Source organism: Lissotriton vulgaris, chromosome 1_1, assembly GCF_964263255.1.
Source record: "Lissotriton vulgaris chromosome 1_1, aLisVul1.2, whole genome shotgun sequence".
NCBI lineage: Eukaryota > Metazoa > Chordata > Amphibia > Caudata > Salamandridae > Lissotriton > Lissotriton vulgaris.
In genome coordinates, this window is record NC_141685.1 from 1,452,864,408 (window position 1) to 1,452,884,113 (window position 19,706).

Below are 19,706 nucleotides of genomic sequence, written 5' to 3' on the forward strand. Positions count from 1 at the left end.
CAAAACGTTGGGAACTTTGTTGGAAAACTATTTGCACGGCATCCCTGCCATGGAGGGGGCACCATCACCAGCTGGATAAACAGAACATCCAGCTGATTGAGGCGTGGATTTCGAACTGTTCGTGATCATCAAGCACCCTGCTTAAAAATGCACATGAGCTTGCAGAAATGCTCCGACCCTTACTAAAGGATTTAAACATTAATTGCTTTGAAATTTTGGACACATTGAATCGTGACACGCATTTGGGAACTCAATAGCCCAGCATGCAACAACAAAGGAATGCTCTTTAGCATACGCCCATTGAGGGGCGAGCATGTTAATAAAGCCCAGCTGATAACAATAGTGCGTGCATCAATGTTTGTTCAGGAGCAGCCCATGAAGAAGATGCGCAAGACCGCAAAACGCGTTGGCAATAATAAACCAGTGGGGGCATGAAAGCAGGCTGCAGATTATTGCCGGATGGCTGAGCAGAGTCGAGTGCCTTCTCAAAACGTTGGGAACTTTGTTGGAAAACTATTTGCACGGCATCCCTGCCGTGGAGGGGGCACCATCACCAGCTGGATAAACAGAACATCCAGCTGATTGAGGCCTGGATTTCGAACTGTTCGTGATCATCAAGCACCCTGCTTAAAAATGCACATGAGCTTGCAGAAATGCTCTGACCCTTACTAAAGGATTTAAACATTAATTGCTTTGAAATTTTGGACACACATTGAATCGTGACACGCATTTGGGAACTCAATAGCCCAGCATGCAACAACAAAGGAATGCTCTTTAGCATACGCCCATTGAGGGGCGAGCATCTTAATAGAGCCCAGCTGATAACAAAAGTGCGTGCATCAATGTTTGTTCAGGAGCAGCCCATGAAGAAGCGGCGCAAGACCGCGAAACGCGTTGGCAATAATAAACCAGTGGGGGCATGAAAGCAGGCTGCAGATTATTGCCGGATGGCTGACCAGAGTCGAGTGCCTTCTCAAAACGTTGGGAACTTTGTTGGAAAACTATTTGCACGGCATCCGTGCCGTGGAGGGGGCACCATCACCAGCTGGATAAACAGAACATCCAGCTGATTGAGGCGTGGATTTTGAACTGTTCGTGATCATCAAGCACCCTGCTTAAAAATGCACATGAGCTTGCAGAAATGCTCCGACCCTTACTAAAGGATTTAAACATTAATTGCTTTGAAATTTTGGACACACATTGAATCGTGACACGCATTTGGCAACTCAATAGCCCAGCATGCAACAACAAAGGAATGCTCTTTAGCATACGCCCATTGAGGGGTGAGCATGTTAATAAAGCCCAGCTGATAACAAAAGTGCGTGCATCAATGTTTGTTCAGGAGCAGCCCATGAAGAAGCGGCGCAAGACCGCGAAACGCGTTGGCAATAATAAACCAGTGGGGGCATGAAAGCAGGCTGCAGATTATTGCCGGATGGCTGAGCAGAGTCGAGTGCCTTCTCAAAACGTTGGGAACTTTGTTGGAAAACTATTTGAACGGCATCCCTGCCGTGGAGGGGGCACCATCACCAGCTGGATAAACAGAACATCCAGCTGATTGAGGCCTGGATTTCGAACTGTTCGTGATCATCAAGCACCCTGCTTAAAAATGCACATGAGCTTGCAGAAATGCTCTGACCCTTACTAAAGGATTTAAACATTAATTGCTTTGAAATTTTGGACACACATTGAATCGTGACACGCATTTGGGAACTCAATAGCCCAGCATGCAACAACAAAGGAATGCTCTTTAGCATATGCCCATTGAGGGGCGAGCATCTTAATAGAGCCCAGCTGATAACAAAAGTGCGTGCATCAATGTTTGTTCAGGAGCAGCCCATGAAGAAGCGGCGCAAGACCGCGAAACGCGTTGGCAATATTAAACCAGTGGGGGCATGAAAGCAGGCTGCAGATTATTGCCAGATGGCTGAGCAGAGTCGAGTGCCTTCTCAAAACGTTGGGAACTTTGTTGGAAAACTATTTGCACGGCATCCCTGCCGTGGAGGGGGCACCATCACCAGCTGGATAAACAGAACATCCAGCTGATTGAGGCGTGGATTTCGAACTGTTCGTGATCATTCAGCACCCTGCTTAAAAATGCACATGAGCTTGCAGAAATGCTCCGACCCTTACTAAAGGATTTAAACATTAATTGCTTTGAAATTTTAGACACACATTGAATCGTGACACGCATTTGGGAACTCAATAGCCCAGCATGCAACAACAAAGGAATGCTCTTTAGCATACGCCCATTGAGGGGCGAGCATGTTAATAAAGCCCAGCTGATAACAAAAGTGCGTGCATCAATGTTTGTTCAGGAGCAGCCCATAAAGAAGCGGCGCAAGACCGCGAAACGCGTTGGCAATAATAAACCAGTGGGGGCATGAAAGCAGGCTGCAGAATATTGCCGGATGGCTGACCAGAGTCGAGTGCCTTCTCAAAACGTTGGGAACTTTGTTGGAAAACTATTTGCACGGCATCCGTGCCGTGGAGGGGGCACCATCACCAGCTGGATAAACAGAACATCCAGCTGATTGAGGCGTGGATTTTGAACTGTTCGTGATCATCAAGCACCCTGCTTAAAAATGCACATGAGCTTGCAGAAATGCTCCGACCCTTACTAAAGGATTTAAACATTAATTGCTTTGAAATTTTGGACACACATTGAATCGTGACACGCATTTGGCAACTCAATAGCCCAGCATGCAACAACAAAGGAATGCTCTTTAGCATACGCCCATTGAGGGGTGAGCATGTTAATAAAGCCCTGCTGATAACAAAAGTGCGTGCATCAATGTTTGTTCAGGAGCAGCCCATGAAGAAGCGGCACAAGACCGTGAAACGCGTTGGCAATAATAAACCAGTGGGGGCATGAAAGCAGGCTGCAGATTATTGCCGGATGGCTGAGCAGAGTCGAGTGCCTTCTCAAAACGTTGGGAACTTTGTTGGAAAACTATTTGCACGGCATCCCTGCCATGGAGGGGGCACCATCACCAGCTGGATAAACAGAACATTCAGCTGATTGAGGCGTGGATTTCGAACTGTTCGTGATCATCAAGCACCCTGCTTAAAAATGCACATGAGCTTGCAGAAATGCTCCGACCCTTACTAAAGGATTTAAACATTAATTGCTTTGAAATTTTGGACACATTGAATCGTGACACGCATTTGGGAACTCAATAGCCCAGCATGCAACAACAAAGGAATGCTCTTTAGCATACGCCCATTGAGGGGCGAGCATGTTAATAAAGCCCAGCTGATAACAAAAGTGCGTGCCTCAATGTTTGTTCAGGAGCAGCCCATGAAGAAGCGGCACAAGACCGCGAAACGCGTTGGCAATAATAAACCAGTGGGGGCATGAAAGCAGGCTGCAGATTATTGCCGGATGGCTGAGCAGAGTCGAGTGCCTTCTCAAAACGTTGGGAACTTTGTTGGAAAACTATTTGCACGGCATCCCTGCCGTGGAGGGGGCACCATCACCAGCTGGATAAACAGAACATCCAGCTGATTGAGGCGTGGATTTCGAACTGTTCGTGATCATTCAGCACCCTGCTTAAAAATGCACATGAGCTTGCAGAAATGCTCCGACCCTTACTAAAGGATTTAAACATTAATTGCTTTGAAATTTTGGACACACATTGAATCGTGACACGCATTTGGGAACTCAATAGCCCAGCATGCAACAACAAAGGAATGCTCTTTAGCATACGCCCATTGAGGGGCGAGCATGTTAATAAAGCCCAGCTGATAACAAAAGTGCGTGCATCAATGTTTGTTCAGGAGCAGCCCATGAAGAAGCAGCGCAAGACCGCGAAACGCGTTGGCAATAATAAACCAGTGGGGGCATGAAAGCAGGCTGCAGATTATTGCCGGATGGCTGACCAGAGTCGAGTGCCTTCTCAAAACGTTGGGAACTTTGTTGGAAAACTATTTGCACGGCATCCGTGCCGTGGAGGGGGCACCATCACCAGCTGGATAAACAGAACATCCAGCTGATTGAGGCGTGGATTTTGAACTGTTCGTGATCATCAAGCACCCTGCTTAAAAATGCACATGAGCTTGCAGAAATGCTCCGACCCTTACTAAAGGATTTAAACATTAATTGCTTTGAAATTTTGGACACACATTGAATCGTGACACGCATTTGGCAACTCAATAGCCCAGCATGCAACAACAAAGGAATGCTCTTTAGCATACGCCCATTGAGGGGTGAGCATGTTAATAAAGCCCTGCTGATAACAAAAGTGCGTGCATCAATGTTTGTTCAGGAGCAGCCCATGGAGAAGCGGCACAAGACCGTGAAACGCGTTGGCAATAATAAACCAGTGGGGGCATGAAAGCAGGCTGCAGATTATTGCCGGATGGCTGAGCAGAGTCGAGTGCCTTCTCAAAACGTTGGGAACTTTGTTGGAAAACTATTTGCACGGCATCCCTGCCATGGAGGGGGCACCATCACCAGCTGGATAAACAGAACATCCAGCTGATTGAGGCGTGGATTTCGAACTGTTCGTGATCATCAAGCACCCTGCTTAAAAATGCACATGAGCTTGCAGAAATGCTCCGACCCTTACTAAAGGATTTAAACATTAATTGCTTTGAAATTTTGGACACATTGAATCGTGACACGCATTTGGGAACTCAATAGCCCAGCATGCAACAACAAAGGAATGCTCTTTAGCATACGCCCATTGAGGGGCGAGCATGTTAATAAAGCCCAGCTGATAACAAAAGTGCGTGCATCAATGTTTGTTCAGGAGCAGCCCATGAAGAAGAGGCGCAAGACCGCGAAACGCGTTGGCAATAATAAACCAGTGGGGGCATGAAAGCAGGCTGCAGATTATTGCCGGATGGCTGAGCAGAGTCGAGTGCCTTCTCAAAACGTTGGGAACTTTGTTGGAAAACTATTTGCACGGCATCCCTGCCGTGGAGGGGGCACCATCACCAGCTGGATAAACAGAACATCCAGCTGATTGAGGCGTGGATTTCGAACTGTTCGTGATCATTCAGCACCCTGCTTAAAAATGCACATGAGCTTGCAGAAATGCTCCGACCCTTACTAAAGGATTTAAACATTAATTGCTTTGAAATTTTGGACACACATTGAATCGTGACACGCATTTGGGAACTCAATAGCCCAGCATGCAACAACAAAGGAATGCTCTTTAGCATACGCCCATTGAGGGGCGAGCATGTTAATAAAGCCCAGCTGATAACAAAAGTGCGTGCATCAATGTTTGTTCAGGAGCAGCCCATGAAAAAGCGGCGCAAGACCGCGAAACGCGTTGGCAATAATAAACCAGTGGGGGCATGAAAGCAGGCTGCAGATTATTGCCGGATGGCTGACCAGAGTCGAGTGCCTTCTCAAAACGTTGGGAACTTTGTTGGAAAACTATTTGCACTGCATCCGTGCCGTGGAGGGGGCACCATCACCAGCTGGATAAACAGAACATCCAGCTGATTGAGGCGTGGATTTTGAACTGTTCGTGATCATCAAGCACCCTGCTTAAAAATGCACATGAGCTTGCAGAAATGCTCCGACCCTTACTAAAGGATTTAAACATTAATTGCTTTGAAATTTTGGACACACATTGAATCGTGACACGCATTTGGCAACTCAATAGCCCAGCATGCAACAACAAAGGAATGCTCTTTAGCATACGCCCATTGAGGGGTGAGCATGTTAATAAAGCCCTGCTGATAACAAAAGTGCGTGCATCAATGTTTGTTCAGGAGCAGCCCATGAAGAAGCGGCACAAGACCGTGAAACGCGTTGGCAGTAATAAACCAGTGGGGGCATGAAAGCAGGCTGCAGATTATTGCCGGATGGCTGAGCAGAGTCGAGTGCCTTCTCAAAACGTTGGGAACTTTGTTGGAAAACTATTTGCACGGCATCCCTGCCATGGAGGGGGCACCATCACCAGCTGGATAAACAGAACATCCAGCTGATTGAGGCGTGGATTTCGAACTGTTCGTGATCATCAAGCACCCTGCTTAAAAATGCACATGAGCTTGCAGAAATGCTCCGACCCTTACTAAAGGATTTAAACATTAATTGCTTTGAAATTTTGGACACATTGAATCGTGACACGCATTTGGGAACTCAATAGCCCAGCATGCAACAACAAAGGAATGCTCTTTAGCATACGCCCATTGAGGGGCGAGCATGTTAATAAAGCCCAGCTGATAACAAAAGTGCGTGCATCAATGTTTGTTCAGGAGCAGCCCATGAAGAAGAGGCGCAAGACCGCGAAACGCGTTGGCAATAATAAACCAGTGGGGGCATGAAAGCAGGCTGCAGATTATTGCCGGATGGCTGAGCAGAGTCGAGTGCCTTCTCAAAACGTTGGGAACTTTGTTGGAAAACTATTTGCACGGCATCCCTGCCGTGGAGGGGGCACCATCACCAGCTGGATAAACAGAACATCCAGCTGATTGAGGCCTGGATTTCGAACTGTTCGTGATCATCAAGCACCCTGCTTAAAAATGCACATGAGCTTGCAGAAATGCTCTGACCCTTACTAAAGGATTTAAACATTAATTGCTTTGAAATTTTGGACACACATTGAATCGTGACACGCATTTGGGAACTCAATAGCCCAGCATGCAACAACAAAGGAATGCTCTTTAGCATACGCCCATTGAGGGGCGAGCATCTTAATAGAGCCCAGCTGATAACAAATGTGCGTGCATCAATGTTTGTTCAGGAGCAGCCCATGAAGAAGCGGCGCAAGACCGCGAAACGCGTTGGCAATATTAAACCAGTGGGGGCATGAAAGCAGGCTGCAGATTATTGCCAGATGGCTGAGCAGAGTCGAGTGCCTTCTCAAAACGTTGGGAACTTTGTTGGAAAACTATTTGCACGGCATCCCTGCCGTGGAGGGGGCACCATCACCAGCTGGATAAACAGAACATCCAGCTGATTGAGGCGTGGATTTCGAACTGTTCGTGATCATTCAGCACCCTGCTTAAAAATGCACATGAGCTTGCAGAAATGCTCCGACCCTTACTAAAGGATTTAAACATTAATTGCTTTGAAATTTTGGACACACATTGAATCGTGACACGCATTTGGGAACTCAATAGCCCAGCATGCAACAACAAAGGAATGCTCTTTAGCATACGCCCATTGAGGGGCGAGCATGTTAATAAAGCCCAGCTGATAACAAAAGTGCGTGCATCAATGTTTGTTCAGGAGCAGCCCATGAAGAAGCGGCGCAAGACCGCGAAACGCGTTGGCAATAATAAACCAGTGGGGGCATGAAAGCAGGCTGCAGATTATTGCCGGATGGCTGACCAGAGTCGAGTGCCTTCTCAAAACGTTGGGAACTTTGTTGGAAAACTATTTGCACGGCATCCGTGCCGTGGAGGGGGCACCATCACCAGCTGGATAAACAGAACATCCAGCTGATTGAGGCGTGGATTTTGAACTGTTCGTGATCATCAAGCACCCTGCTTAAAAATGCACATGAGCTTGCAGAAATGCTCCGACCCTTACTAAAGGATTTAAACATTAATTGCTTTGAAATTTTGGACACACATTGAATCGTGACACGCATTTGGCAACTCAATAGCCCAGCATGCAACAACAAAGGAATGCTCTTTAGCATACGCCCATTGAGGGGTGAGCATGTTAATAAAGCCCAGCTGATAACAAAAGTGCGTGCATCAATGTTTGTTCAGGAGCAGCCCATGAAGAAGCGGCGCAAGACCGCGAAACGCGTTGGCAATAATAAACCAGTGGGGGCATGAAAGCAGGCTGCAGATTATTGCCGGATGGCTGAGCAGAGTCGAGTGCCTTCTCAAAACGTTGGGAACTTTGTTGGAAAACTATTTGCACGGCATCCCTGCCGTGGAGGGGGCACCATCACCAGCTGGATAAACAGAACATCCAGCTGATTGAGGCCTGGATTTCGAACTGTTCGTGATCATCAAGCACCCTGCTTAAAAATGCACATGAGCTTGCAGAAATGCTCTGACCCTTACTAAAGGATTTAAACATTAATTGCTTTGAAATTTTGGACACACATTGAATCGTGACACGCATTTGGGAACTCAATAGCCCAGCATGCAACAACAAAGGAATGCTCTTTAGCATATGCCCATTGAGGGGCGAGCATCTTAATAGAGCCCAGCTGATAACAAAAGTGCGTGCATCAATGTTTGTTCAGGAGCAGCCCATGAAGAAGCGGCGCAAGACCGCGAAACGCGTTGGCAATATTAAACCAGTGGGGGCATGAAAGCAGGCTGCAGATTATTGCCAGATGGCTGAGCAGAGTCGAGTGCCTTCTCAAAACGTTGGGAACTTTGTTGGAAAACTATTTGCACGGCATCCCTGCCGTGGAGGGGGCACCATCACCAGCTGGATAAACAGAACATCCAGCTGATTGAGGCGTGGATTTCGAACTGTTCGTGATCATTCAGCACCCTGCTTAAAAATGCACATGAGCTTGCAGAAATGCTCCGACCCTTACTAAAGGATTTAAACATTAATTGCTTTGAAATTTTGGACACACATTGAATCGTGACACGCATTTGGGAACTCAATAGCCCAGCATGCAACAACAAAGGAATGCTCTTTAGCATACGCCCATTGAGGGGCGAGCATGTTAATAAAGCCCAGCTGATAACAAAAGTGCGTGCATCAATGTTTGTTCAGGAGCAGCCCATGAAGAAGCGGCGCAAGACCGCGAAACGCGTTGGCAATAATAAACCAGTGGGGGCATGAAAGCAGGCTGCAGATTATTGCCGGATGGCTGACCAGAGTCGAGTGCCTTCTCAAAACGTTGGGAACTTTGTTGGAAAACTATTTGCACGGCATCCGTGCCGTGGAGGGGGCACCATCACCAGCTGGATAAACAGAACATCCAGCTGATTGAGGCGTGGATTTTGAACTGTTCGTGATCATCAAGCACCCTGCTTAAAAATGCACATGAGCTTGCAGAAATGCTCCGACCCTTACTAAAGGATTTAAACATTAATTGCTTTGAAATTTTGGACACACATTGAATCGTGACACGCATTTGGCAACTCAATAGCCCAGCATGCAACAACAAAGGAATGCTCTTTAGCATACGCCCATTGAGGGGTGAGCATGTTAATAAAGCCCTGCTGATAACAAAAGTGCGTGCATCAATGTTTGTTCAGGAGCAGCCCATGAAGAAGCGGCACAAGACCGTGAAACGCGTTGGCAATAATAAACCAGTGGGGGCATGAAAGCAGGCTGCAGATTATTGCCGGATGGCTGAGCAGAGTCGAGTGCCTTCTCAAAATGTTGGGAACTTTGTTGGAAAACTATTTGCACGGCATCCCTGCCATGGAGGGGGCACCATCACCAGCTGGATAAACAGAACATCCAGCTGATTGAGGCGTGGATTTCGAACTGTTCGTGATCATCAAGCACCCTGCTTAAAAATGCACATGAGCTTGCAGAAATGCTCCGACCCTTACTAAAGGATTTAAACATTAATTGCTTTGAAATTTTGGACACATTGAATCGTGACACGCATTTGGGAACTCAATAGCCTAGCATGCAACAACAAAGGAATGCTCTTTAGCATACGCCCATTGAGGGGCGAGCATGTTAATAAAGCCCAGCTGATAACAAAAGTGCGTGCCTCAATGTTTGTTCAGGAGCAGCCCATGAAGAAGCGGCACAAGACCGCGAAACGCGTTGGCAATAATAAACCAGTGGGGGCATGAAAGCAGGCTGCAGATTATTGCCGGATGGCTGAGCAGAGTCGAGTGCCTTCTCAAAACGTTGGGAACTTTGTTGGAAAACTATTTGCACGGCATCCCTGCCGTGGAGGGGGCACCATCACCAGCTGGATAAACAGACCATCCAGCTGATTGAGGCGTGGATTTCGAACTGTTCGTGATCATCAAGCACCCTGCTTAAAAATGCACATGAGCTTGCAGAAATGCTCCGACCCTTACTAAAGGATTTAAACATTAATTGCTTTGAAATTTTGGACACACATTGAATCGTGACACGCATTTGGGAACTCAATAGCCCAGCATGCAACAACAAAGGAATGCTCTTTAGCATACGCCCATTGAGGGGCGAGCATGTTAATAAAGCCCAGCTGATAACAAAAGTGCGTGCATCAATGTTTGTTCAGGAGCAGCCCATGAAGAAGCAGCGCAAGACCGCGAAACGCGTTGGCAATAATAAACCAGTGGGGGCATGAAAGCAGGCTGCAGATTATTGCCGGATGGCTGAGCAGAGTCGAGTGCCTTCTCAAAACGTTGGGAACTTTGTTGGAAAACTATTTGCACGGCATCCCTGCCGTGGATGGGGGCACCATCACCAGCTGGATAAACAGAACATCCAGCTGATTGAGGCGTGGATTTCGAACTGTTCGTGATCATCAAGCACCCTGCTTAAAAATGCACATGAGCTTGCAGAAATGCTCCGACCCTTACTAAAGGATTTAAACATTAATTGCTTTGAAATTTTGGACACACATTGAATCGTGACACGCATTTGGGAACTCAATAGCCCAGCATGCAACAACAAAGGAATGCTCTTTAGCATACGCCCATTGAGGGGCGAGCATGTTAATAAAGCCCAGCTGATAACAAAAGTGCGTGCATCAATGTTTGTTCAGGAGCAGCCCATGAAGAAGCGGCGCAAGACCGCGAAACGCGTTGGCAATAATAAACCAGTGGGGGCATGAAAGCAGGCTGCAGATTATTGCCGGATGGCTGAGCAGAGTCGAGTGCCTTCTCAAAACGTTGGGAACTTTGTTGGAAAAATATATATATATATATATATATATATATATATATATATATATATATATATATATATATATTTGCTGTTTTACAAGATGAAGGTGCAGATATTGACACTCTTTTTGGTCTTTCATATAAATGGCAACATGACTGCGACAATTGTTCGTTTCAAGTAGTACTGACATACACACTGAAAGATTTATATATTTAACATTACCAGACTGTAAAGCAGTGTCTTTCAATAATCTAGTTAGAGAAGCAAATCCAAACATGGTCTGTTCTCAATGTAACTCTGAAATGTTAACAACATTATTTGTACGAAGATATGGACAGTATATAATTTTAAAGCTCCAACAATGCAGACCTTATGGAACAAAATTGACAACTTCAAATAAAAATGTTGTGGCTTCTCAACTATCAATTTCTGGAAGAACTTTTGTAACTGTAGCAATTATCTTCCATGATGGTCCTTCTACAACATCAGGACATTACACAGCTTATTTAAAATCTCCAAAAGGCTGGACACACTGTAATTATACTCAATTGACTTTTAAAAAACGTTTGCCTTTTGACTTTCCAAATTCTTACCTAGTGATTCTGCAACCCAAATTTTAGGAAAATTATTTGGGCTAGGAAGATTACTGCTATTAAGAAAGGATACTCTGTTGTTCAGAATTACTTTGTGAGTGAGGGTGAACAAATTATTAAAGGAAACTTGTATTTGAGAAAATGATAGCGTTAGGTAGAGATTTTAATAATCTTAGATGGTAGAGAACACGTTGAAACTTTTGATTCTAAAGGTCAGGAAAATAAAGGTTAAGAGTACAATTAAGTAATTTGCAAACTAAACACTTTACACATACTATTTGGCCATGTGGAGAAGTATCTCAGAAAAAAATTACTACTTCGGGAAAATGTTGTTAGAACATGCTTGTATGGAAGTTTATTTAGAGGGTATAAAAAATAAGTGATATTGTTTTATTACTTTGTGATTGTTGGAGATGTAGCATACTTAAACAAGAAATTGCAAATTAGAGAAAAACATTTAAGATATGTTTTTTCAAATATTTACATTATGTATTCCAATGTAGTATGGGTTTTTTTAACAAAATCTTTTTGATTGTGTTTTTTTTTACCCGCTGTCATATGATGAATAGTAATGCACTCACTGTTTTAAGTGAAATTCAATACATTCTGAGAACAGCAAAATAAAATAATTAAAATATTGTACAAATTATTTTGTATTTTGAATTGCAAAATATACATTATAACTAAATTATTTCTTCTCTTCCACAGGTATTATATTTATAAGGTAAGTACGACAAACATACAAAAACTTCTTTAAGAATCTCTTACTTATCTTTCTCTCTTTCCTCACCCATCTATCACTTCTGTCACTGTCACTGCCTTTCACTCAATCTAAGTCATATTCTACCACTTCCATTGTCTGTTTCTTACTTATGTTTCATTTTCCTTAATCATTTCTTTGTGTTGCTGTATCGCTCAATCTCTTCTCACTCCCCCCTAACTTTCTTTCTATTACATCATCCCTCAGTGACCTTCAGTCACTCCACTTCTTTCATTTCTTCACTCCATTTTGTTCACTACCCTTCCTTAATTCCCTTTCTCACTATCTTTTGCTTCATCCATTTCTAAATCTCTTCCACAATTTTAATAACTATAACTCAATTTTACTCTCACTCACTCACCACTTCTCAATTTCACTTACCACCATTTTATCATCCTCATGCCCCTTCCCTCACCATCACTCCACTTCTCTTAATATTCACTCCCCTTACCCTACTTCCCTCTCTCCATACCTTACACTCCTTCCCTATCTCTGCCCCGCTCCCCTTCTCTCACTCACCCTCCCTTACTCTCTTTCCCTTAGTGCCCTTCCCTACTCTTAACTCACTCCCCTATCCTTAGTCCTTTTGTTTTAGTCACTGTTTGTCTCACCTCTCTTTACTCATCATGCTCTCCTTTCCTCAATCACCATACTCTCCTTTCCACACTCATTCCCTCAGTCCCTTCCTCTCCTTCACTCAGTCATGCTAACTCCCTTTCGTTTAATTCTCTCACTTCTTTCACTTCATTTCTGTCTCTCTTTCGCCCTTAGTCTCACTTAGTCTAATCACTTCATTTCCTGTGATTCACTTGCTCTCTTTCTCTTTCTTTGTCACTTTCTCTCTCTCTTTCTTTCTCCCTCACCCTTCCTCACTTTCCGTTTCTGTTTCCTTGATTTCTCCTTTTTTTCTATTATGAAATATATATAATAACTATTTTTTTTCTTTTCTTCCACAAATAGTATATTTAAAAAAAAAATACTATAAACTTGTTAATATTTTTAAGGTACGTTTGACAAACAAAAAATACTTTTTCATGTGTCTTTCTCATTGTTTAATCTTTCTCTTAGTAACCTTCCTTTACTCATGTTACTCACCTTTTCTCGTGATTACTGCCCTTCATTCACTTCTACACTCCTTTTCTCACCAAAAATACTCTTTGCTCACCATAACTGACCTAGTGTAACTCTCTTTTTCCACTGCCTGTATCTTAGTTCTCTTTCCTATCTTCCTCAAGCACTACCTTGTGTTGCTGTATTGCTCAATCTGTTTTCACTCCCCCTTACTGTCTTTATATTACATCATCTCTCACTGACCTTCAATCACTCCACTTCTCTCACTCTTTCTTTTCCTTTTCTACACTCCCCTTCCTTTATTATCTCCCTAATTCTCCTTTCCTTCATCCGTCTCTAAGTCTCTTTCTCTGTCTGAGTCAGTATAACTGATTTACTCCTTCACACTTCTTCACTCTCTATTTGTTTGTGTCTCTTACTGTCTGCCTCTTTGTCCACCAGTCTTCTTTCCTCTCGTATTCCATAAATCCTTCTCTCTTACTCACTACTGTTTCCTGTCTCTTAATATGTTTCTTTTTCTCACCCTGTCACTGCTCTTCACTAACTCTCACCCATTCTTATCTCTGTTCATCTCTCCTATTATCTTTCACCTGCATCAATTTTCTCACTTCCCCTTACTCTCTTTTCGTCACTCCATCTGTCATTTCTCTTCCCTTACTTCATTTTCCTCATTCATTTTTGCTAAATCCCATTTGTTTAGTCCTTCATTCCCTTTCACTGTATTTAACTTCCCTCTCTTCGTCTGAGTCACTCAGTCTAACCGCCTCACTCCCTCTCACTCACTTGCTCTCCTTCTCTTTCTCCCTTATTCTCCTTCCCTCACCTTCATACCCTTTCTGTAACTGTCACTGCCCTTTATTCACCATCATTCCCCTACCCCTACCACCTTTCCTCCTGTCTCTATGTCACCCCTGTTGTCTTTTCTGCTCTCTTTTCCTCACTCTCCCTCACTTTCCTCCACTTATTTAAATCCTCAGTCACATTCCCTCACTACGCTTTCCAAAGTCCCTCCATTCCCTCACTCAATTTCTGTCTCCCTCACTCCCCACTTCTCACTTTCATTTACCTTCCTTTTATCATCCTTATACCCTTTCCCTCACCATTACTTCACTTTTCATACCTTTACTCCCCTTACCCTACTCTATTTCTCTCTCTCCGTCCCTTACACTCCTTCCCTGTCTCCGCCCGCTCTCCTTCTTTCACTACCCCTCCCTTACTCTCTTTTTCTTAGTGCCCTTCCCTTATTTAACTCTCCTTAACTCACTCCCCAACCCTTAATCCTTTTTTTACTCACTCTTTGACTCGCCTTTCCTTACTCACCATACTCCCCATTCTTCGCTCATTCCCTCAGTCTCTTCCTCCCCTACAGTCAGTCATTTCAGTCATTTACCGTATTTTCCGGCGTATAAGACGACCCGGCGTATAAGACGACCCCCTACTTTGCTTGATAAACTTTAGGTTTCATGCTGTACTCGCCGTATAAGACGACCCCCACTTCTAGCGCAGTCCAACTTTCTATCTCCATGGACTGAGGAGATCACGTGGTACTGACACTCCCCTCCTTCCCATGAGCATGAGATTTCTGGAAGGAGAGAGAGATCAGCACATGTGGAACACAGTGGGGGCCGCCATCTTCAGAGCTGCCTGTTATGTTTCAGGACCTCCTGCTGCCTCATCCTGCTGCCTCATCTGCCTGGGGATGTGGAGGCACGTGTGCAGGTCAGTCTAGGCACTTTTGATGCATGTAACTTAACATTTGCTTTTTCTAATTTGTTCATTTTGTACTATTACCGGTATATGCTCGTAGTTTGGGTTTATGTAATAAACGTTCCGCTCCACGGTAGTTGTGCCTACAGAACCGCCTGTGGAAGCTGCTCGGTATCCCTGGCTGCAATCTTTAGATGGCATGCGATTTTATATAGCGCGGACTTTACCCGTTTGTGTCGGACGGCTCGGTATCCCTGGCTGAAATCTTTAGATCCAAAAAACTAGAATGGGGTGGCTCTAATCAGTATGGCTGAGCCAATATCTAGAAAAACAAAATGCAAATGCCAGTACTGATACAGAAGATTCAATTGACAAATGTCAGAACAACGGACCTGAAAAATTAATTCAAGGCTGGTAGCTGATTGGTAGCTTTTTTTATTTTGTTTGATTTTATCAAAAAACATTTATTTAAGGCAATAGACAATATTACATGCTAGGTGCAAAAAAATTCTTTGTAGGGAATAAGGGAATCTTTCATCCTATCAAGCATGTCACAAGCATACAACATTCAACCATTCAGGAACAAAAGGAACAATGTGTGATATATTACAGTGAACAGTATTTACAGTGAACAAACAAACACAAAAATTGTAGAAAGAGCCACAGTCTGCAAAATATTTTAGATGGTGTTCATGAAAAAATTATTTATAACAAACGTACATTTCTTCGACAAATTCAAATATTCTCTGATTTTGTTAAATGAAAAGAACATATACTAGGTAATGTACAAAGGGTAGTGGTAAGCAACAAGGCAATTCATATGAGCTTATCACCCATGCAGACTCAAAAGTGGCAGTGGGCCTACGCGTTTCGAATCCTGCTGATCTGAGAGGATTCTCTTCAGGGCCTTTATTTTTTATCTGGAGAAAAGAAAAGAAAAGATTTTTAGAGAGAAAGTAATAAAAGGTGTGTATTAAAACGGATCAACATAAGATTCCTCACTCAGGTGGCACCCACTACTCCACAGCTTTGCCACAATGGTGAAATAACATCCGAATAAAAATTCACAGCCTACTGGCTGGGGGAAGTAGTACCTAGAGATGGTCAAGTGAGGCTTAGATTACCTGCAGGACTTAATAAGGTTCGCCGTAGGAAGAACAGAATGGGGAACTTTTAGTCTTACCTGCCTAGGCGGGGCTGCTTTGTTACGGGCAAAGTCACTTGTAGAAACGGAAGTAGCACCTATGGAGCAGTGGACATGTATATAATCAGGGCAATATTCTTACTAGTGCAGCGCAAAAGATTCTAAGAGCACAGAAACAATCCTTACCTACTCATCTGGAGCCTTTATTTTCATGTGCAACCGTCGTCGGAAAAGGAAAGAAACAAGGAACGGAATCTGAAAAAAGTTATGAAACAGTCTCAGTTCACTGAAATTGCCTTGAAACTCTAACGTCTCGTTTTGTGACTGCTGGAAATTCTTACCCGCAAGAAGGGCACATAGAACGTGGAAATTCTTGTAACCGGCGCTTTTTTCAGGTGGTTGGAAGAACCTATGGGGGAGTCAACATACTGCGTGTCAGTACATTTAAGATCTTAGCTGTCAGGGGTTCCACGACGTAAAAAGGAAACGCCGCGGCTTACCGTGATTAATTGCACGGGCGTGGTCCGCTAAGCGCGGCTCGCTTGATATAAACGACTTACAGGCCCTGCAACAATGTAACAAAGCAGGAGTAAAAAGACTATTCAGACAACTACGTGTGACCGAGTTTGAAAAAACGCTGGAAATCTTACCATCAACGCGGCGCTGCACGCTGAGGGCATTTTTTAAAAAAAAGGGTTGATTACTGTGATAAAAAAAAAAAAAAAAAAAAGGGAGGAATTAGTTGTAATATAAGGAAGTAACACTGACTGACAATGCGGGACAAGCGTTTCACAATACTCACAGTTAAAGACTGGTCCGAGTCCTAAACCGACGGCGTGGCAAAAAGGCTGCACTCTGGCTCAAGCACCTTAGCTGTCTGGGCTGCCAAACGGCCGCCTATATATACAACAGGTGTGTCATAGGTAAACGCCCACTGTGTTTCCCCGGCACCTGTTTGGAAAGGGAAAACCAGGACTGGATTGACCGGTCCACACAGGTTTCCTAAGGGCTACTATTACCCGCGGGGCAGGAAAAATGAATATAGGTGAAACCTGATTACAGTTTAAATATTTCACTCAATTCATTCAGTCCAGACACCGCAGTGTCAAATTTGACTATTAGCAAGGCCTCCCGTTTTGACAATGCAAGATTCTGATCACCCCCACGAGGACTCTTTTCCACTTTGGAAATTACAGTCCATTTCAGGTCACTTACAACATGTTGCATCCGCGTCCAGTGGAGCACTAAAGGGGCGTTTTCAATCTTCCTTTTGATTCTCGATTTGTGTTGTGAGATCCGCTGGCGGATCTCCTGATTGGTTTTGCCTATGTACAGTAGGCGACAAGGGCATGTAATGCCATAGACGACAAACTTGCTCTTGCAGTTACTGAAGGACTCGTGTTTCCAGAAAATTCCGTTGTGTTGGAACAGTGAACCCTCAATACAGGATTCACAGCAAAGGCACGTGCCACATTTGTGGTGTCCAAGGATGGGGGGCATCCCCATCATTTGGCGCAACGTCACGGGTTTAGGTGCTGGCATAGCAGCCCGGACTATATGATTAGCGATGTTGTTTTCCTTTTTGAAGGCAAATAAAGGTATGTCAACAAGGCTGTCATCTAGATCTTTTACTAAATGCCAATTTTGCTTTATGACTTTTTTCAACTGGTTGGCATTTGGGCAATATGTCGTGACGCAGACCTGTCGTTTTAATTCAGGTTTGGTTTTGCGTTCTAGTGTGGTCTCGCGTGGTGTCCATTGGGCTCTCCTCATACAGCTTTTCACAAGTTTCTTGGGGTACCCCCTGTCACACAATTTGGATGTTAATTTTGCTGCGTGGTGTTGAAAATCTTCTTTAAAAGTGCAGTTCCTGCGGACTCGCAGGAACTGCCCATATGGGAGATTTTCTTTGAGGTTCCTAGGATGATTACTTGAAAACATCAAAGACTTATTTCGGTCAGTGGGCTTGCTGTATAGGGTCGTCGCCAGTTTCCCTTCAAAAGGGAAGACTTCCACGTCTAAAAATGCAATTCTCTTAGTTGAACTAGAAATGCTGAATTTTATATCAGCCGTTCTATCATTCAGCCATTGATGGAACTGGTCAAGAGTGTCACTATCGCCCGTCCAAATCATAAAGACATCATCAATAAACCGGAGCCACGCTCCGATGTATTGAATGAAAGGATTATTTTGGTAAATGTACGCCTCTTCATACATTGCCATAAATAATACCGCCAATTCTGGTGCAAAGGGGCAGCCCATGGCTACCCCTTTGACTTGATAGTAGTATTCGCCATTAAAACAGAAATAATTCTTCTTTAAGGCGAAAGCTGCCAAGTCCACGATGAATGTGGTGGGCACCTGCATGGGCCTGGGTCTGGAATCAAGGTAGTGTGTAAGCACTGCTATCGCCTCATCTTGAGGGATCTGGGTGTATAATGCAGTTACGTCCATAGTAACTAGTCTGTCTCTGTTTTCACAGAACTCGATGTTTTCTAGTCTGTTGATAAAATCAGTTGTATCCTGAAGATAGGATTTTACACTGATCATGAATTCTTTTAAAAAACAATCAACATATTTAGCTGCTGGCTCTAGCACAGAACCACAACCGGCAACAATGGGTCTGCCAGGGGGATGGTCAGGATCTTTATGAATCTTGGGCAATACGTAAAACATCGGCACTTTCGGGTGTAACATTTTTAGATATTCAAGTTCTTTTGGCCCAATGAAACCTGAGTCAAAACCTTCTTGTATGATGTTGAAAAGTTCATTTTGAAGGTCTGTAGTAGGGTCTTTGTTTATTTTGCGATAACAGCTGCTATCTGCCAGCTGTCTCATGACTTCGGTGGTGTAGTCATTGATATCCCACACTACAATTGCGCCACCTTTGTCGGCCTGTTTTATTATGACCGTACTGTCAGTTTTGAGGTTATTTAGGGCTGTCATCTGTGCCTTGGTGGTATTAAATTTTACATATTTCCTCTCCTTTTCCATGGTTGATATGGCCGATAACACAATCTTTTCAAAGGTCAAAAGGTTTTTTGGGACTTTACTTGCTGGGGGACAAAAGGTGGATTTATTCCTAAGACCAGTAACTTCCATTGCCTGGTTACTTGTGGCTTCCTTAAAGAACAGGGTTAATCTTAATTTCCTACAAAATTCAATGAATTCTGACTTCATTTTAACGAAGTCAGTCCTTTTGGAAGGGACAAATGACAGACCTTTTGCCAACACGCTTTCCTCGTCAGGTGTTAAAACTTTTTTGGATAGGTTGAAAATCGGCGACGCGTCTAGTTTTTGTAATGCTGCCGTCTGGTTTTCATTTCCCAGGGGATATTGATTCTCACTCGGCCCCTGGGTGGTGGTTGACCTCTCCCTAAAAAATGGGGGTTTGACGATTGGTTTTGTTGTTGTTGGTTGGCGTTCCAGTTACGATTCCTGTTCGGACGTTTGTAGTTACTGGTGGAGTCACTGTCAGTTCCCGATGACGATGTGTCACTGAAGGAAATAAACTGCTTTCGTGACCTTCCCTGGTTTCCTTGAAGGAAGCGTCTAGATTCTACTTTGGAATAGAAGTCGGCCTGCAAGTAGGGGTATATATTGTCTAATGAAAAACCTTTTTTATCCTTCTCAAATTGGTTGGATTTTTGGGTTATCGTATAGTCTTTAAATTCTTGGACCTCTTTGTTAACTTTATCCAAG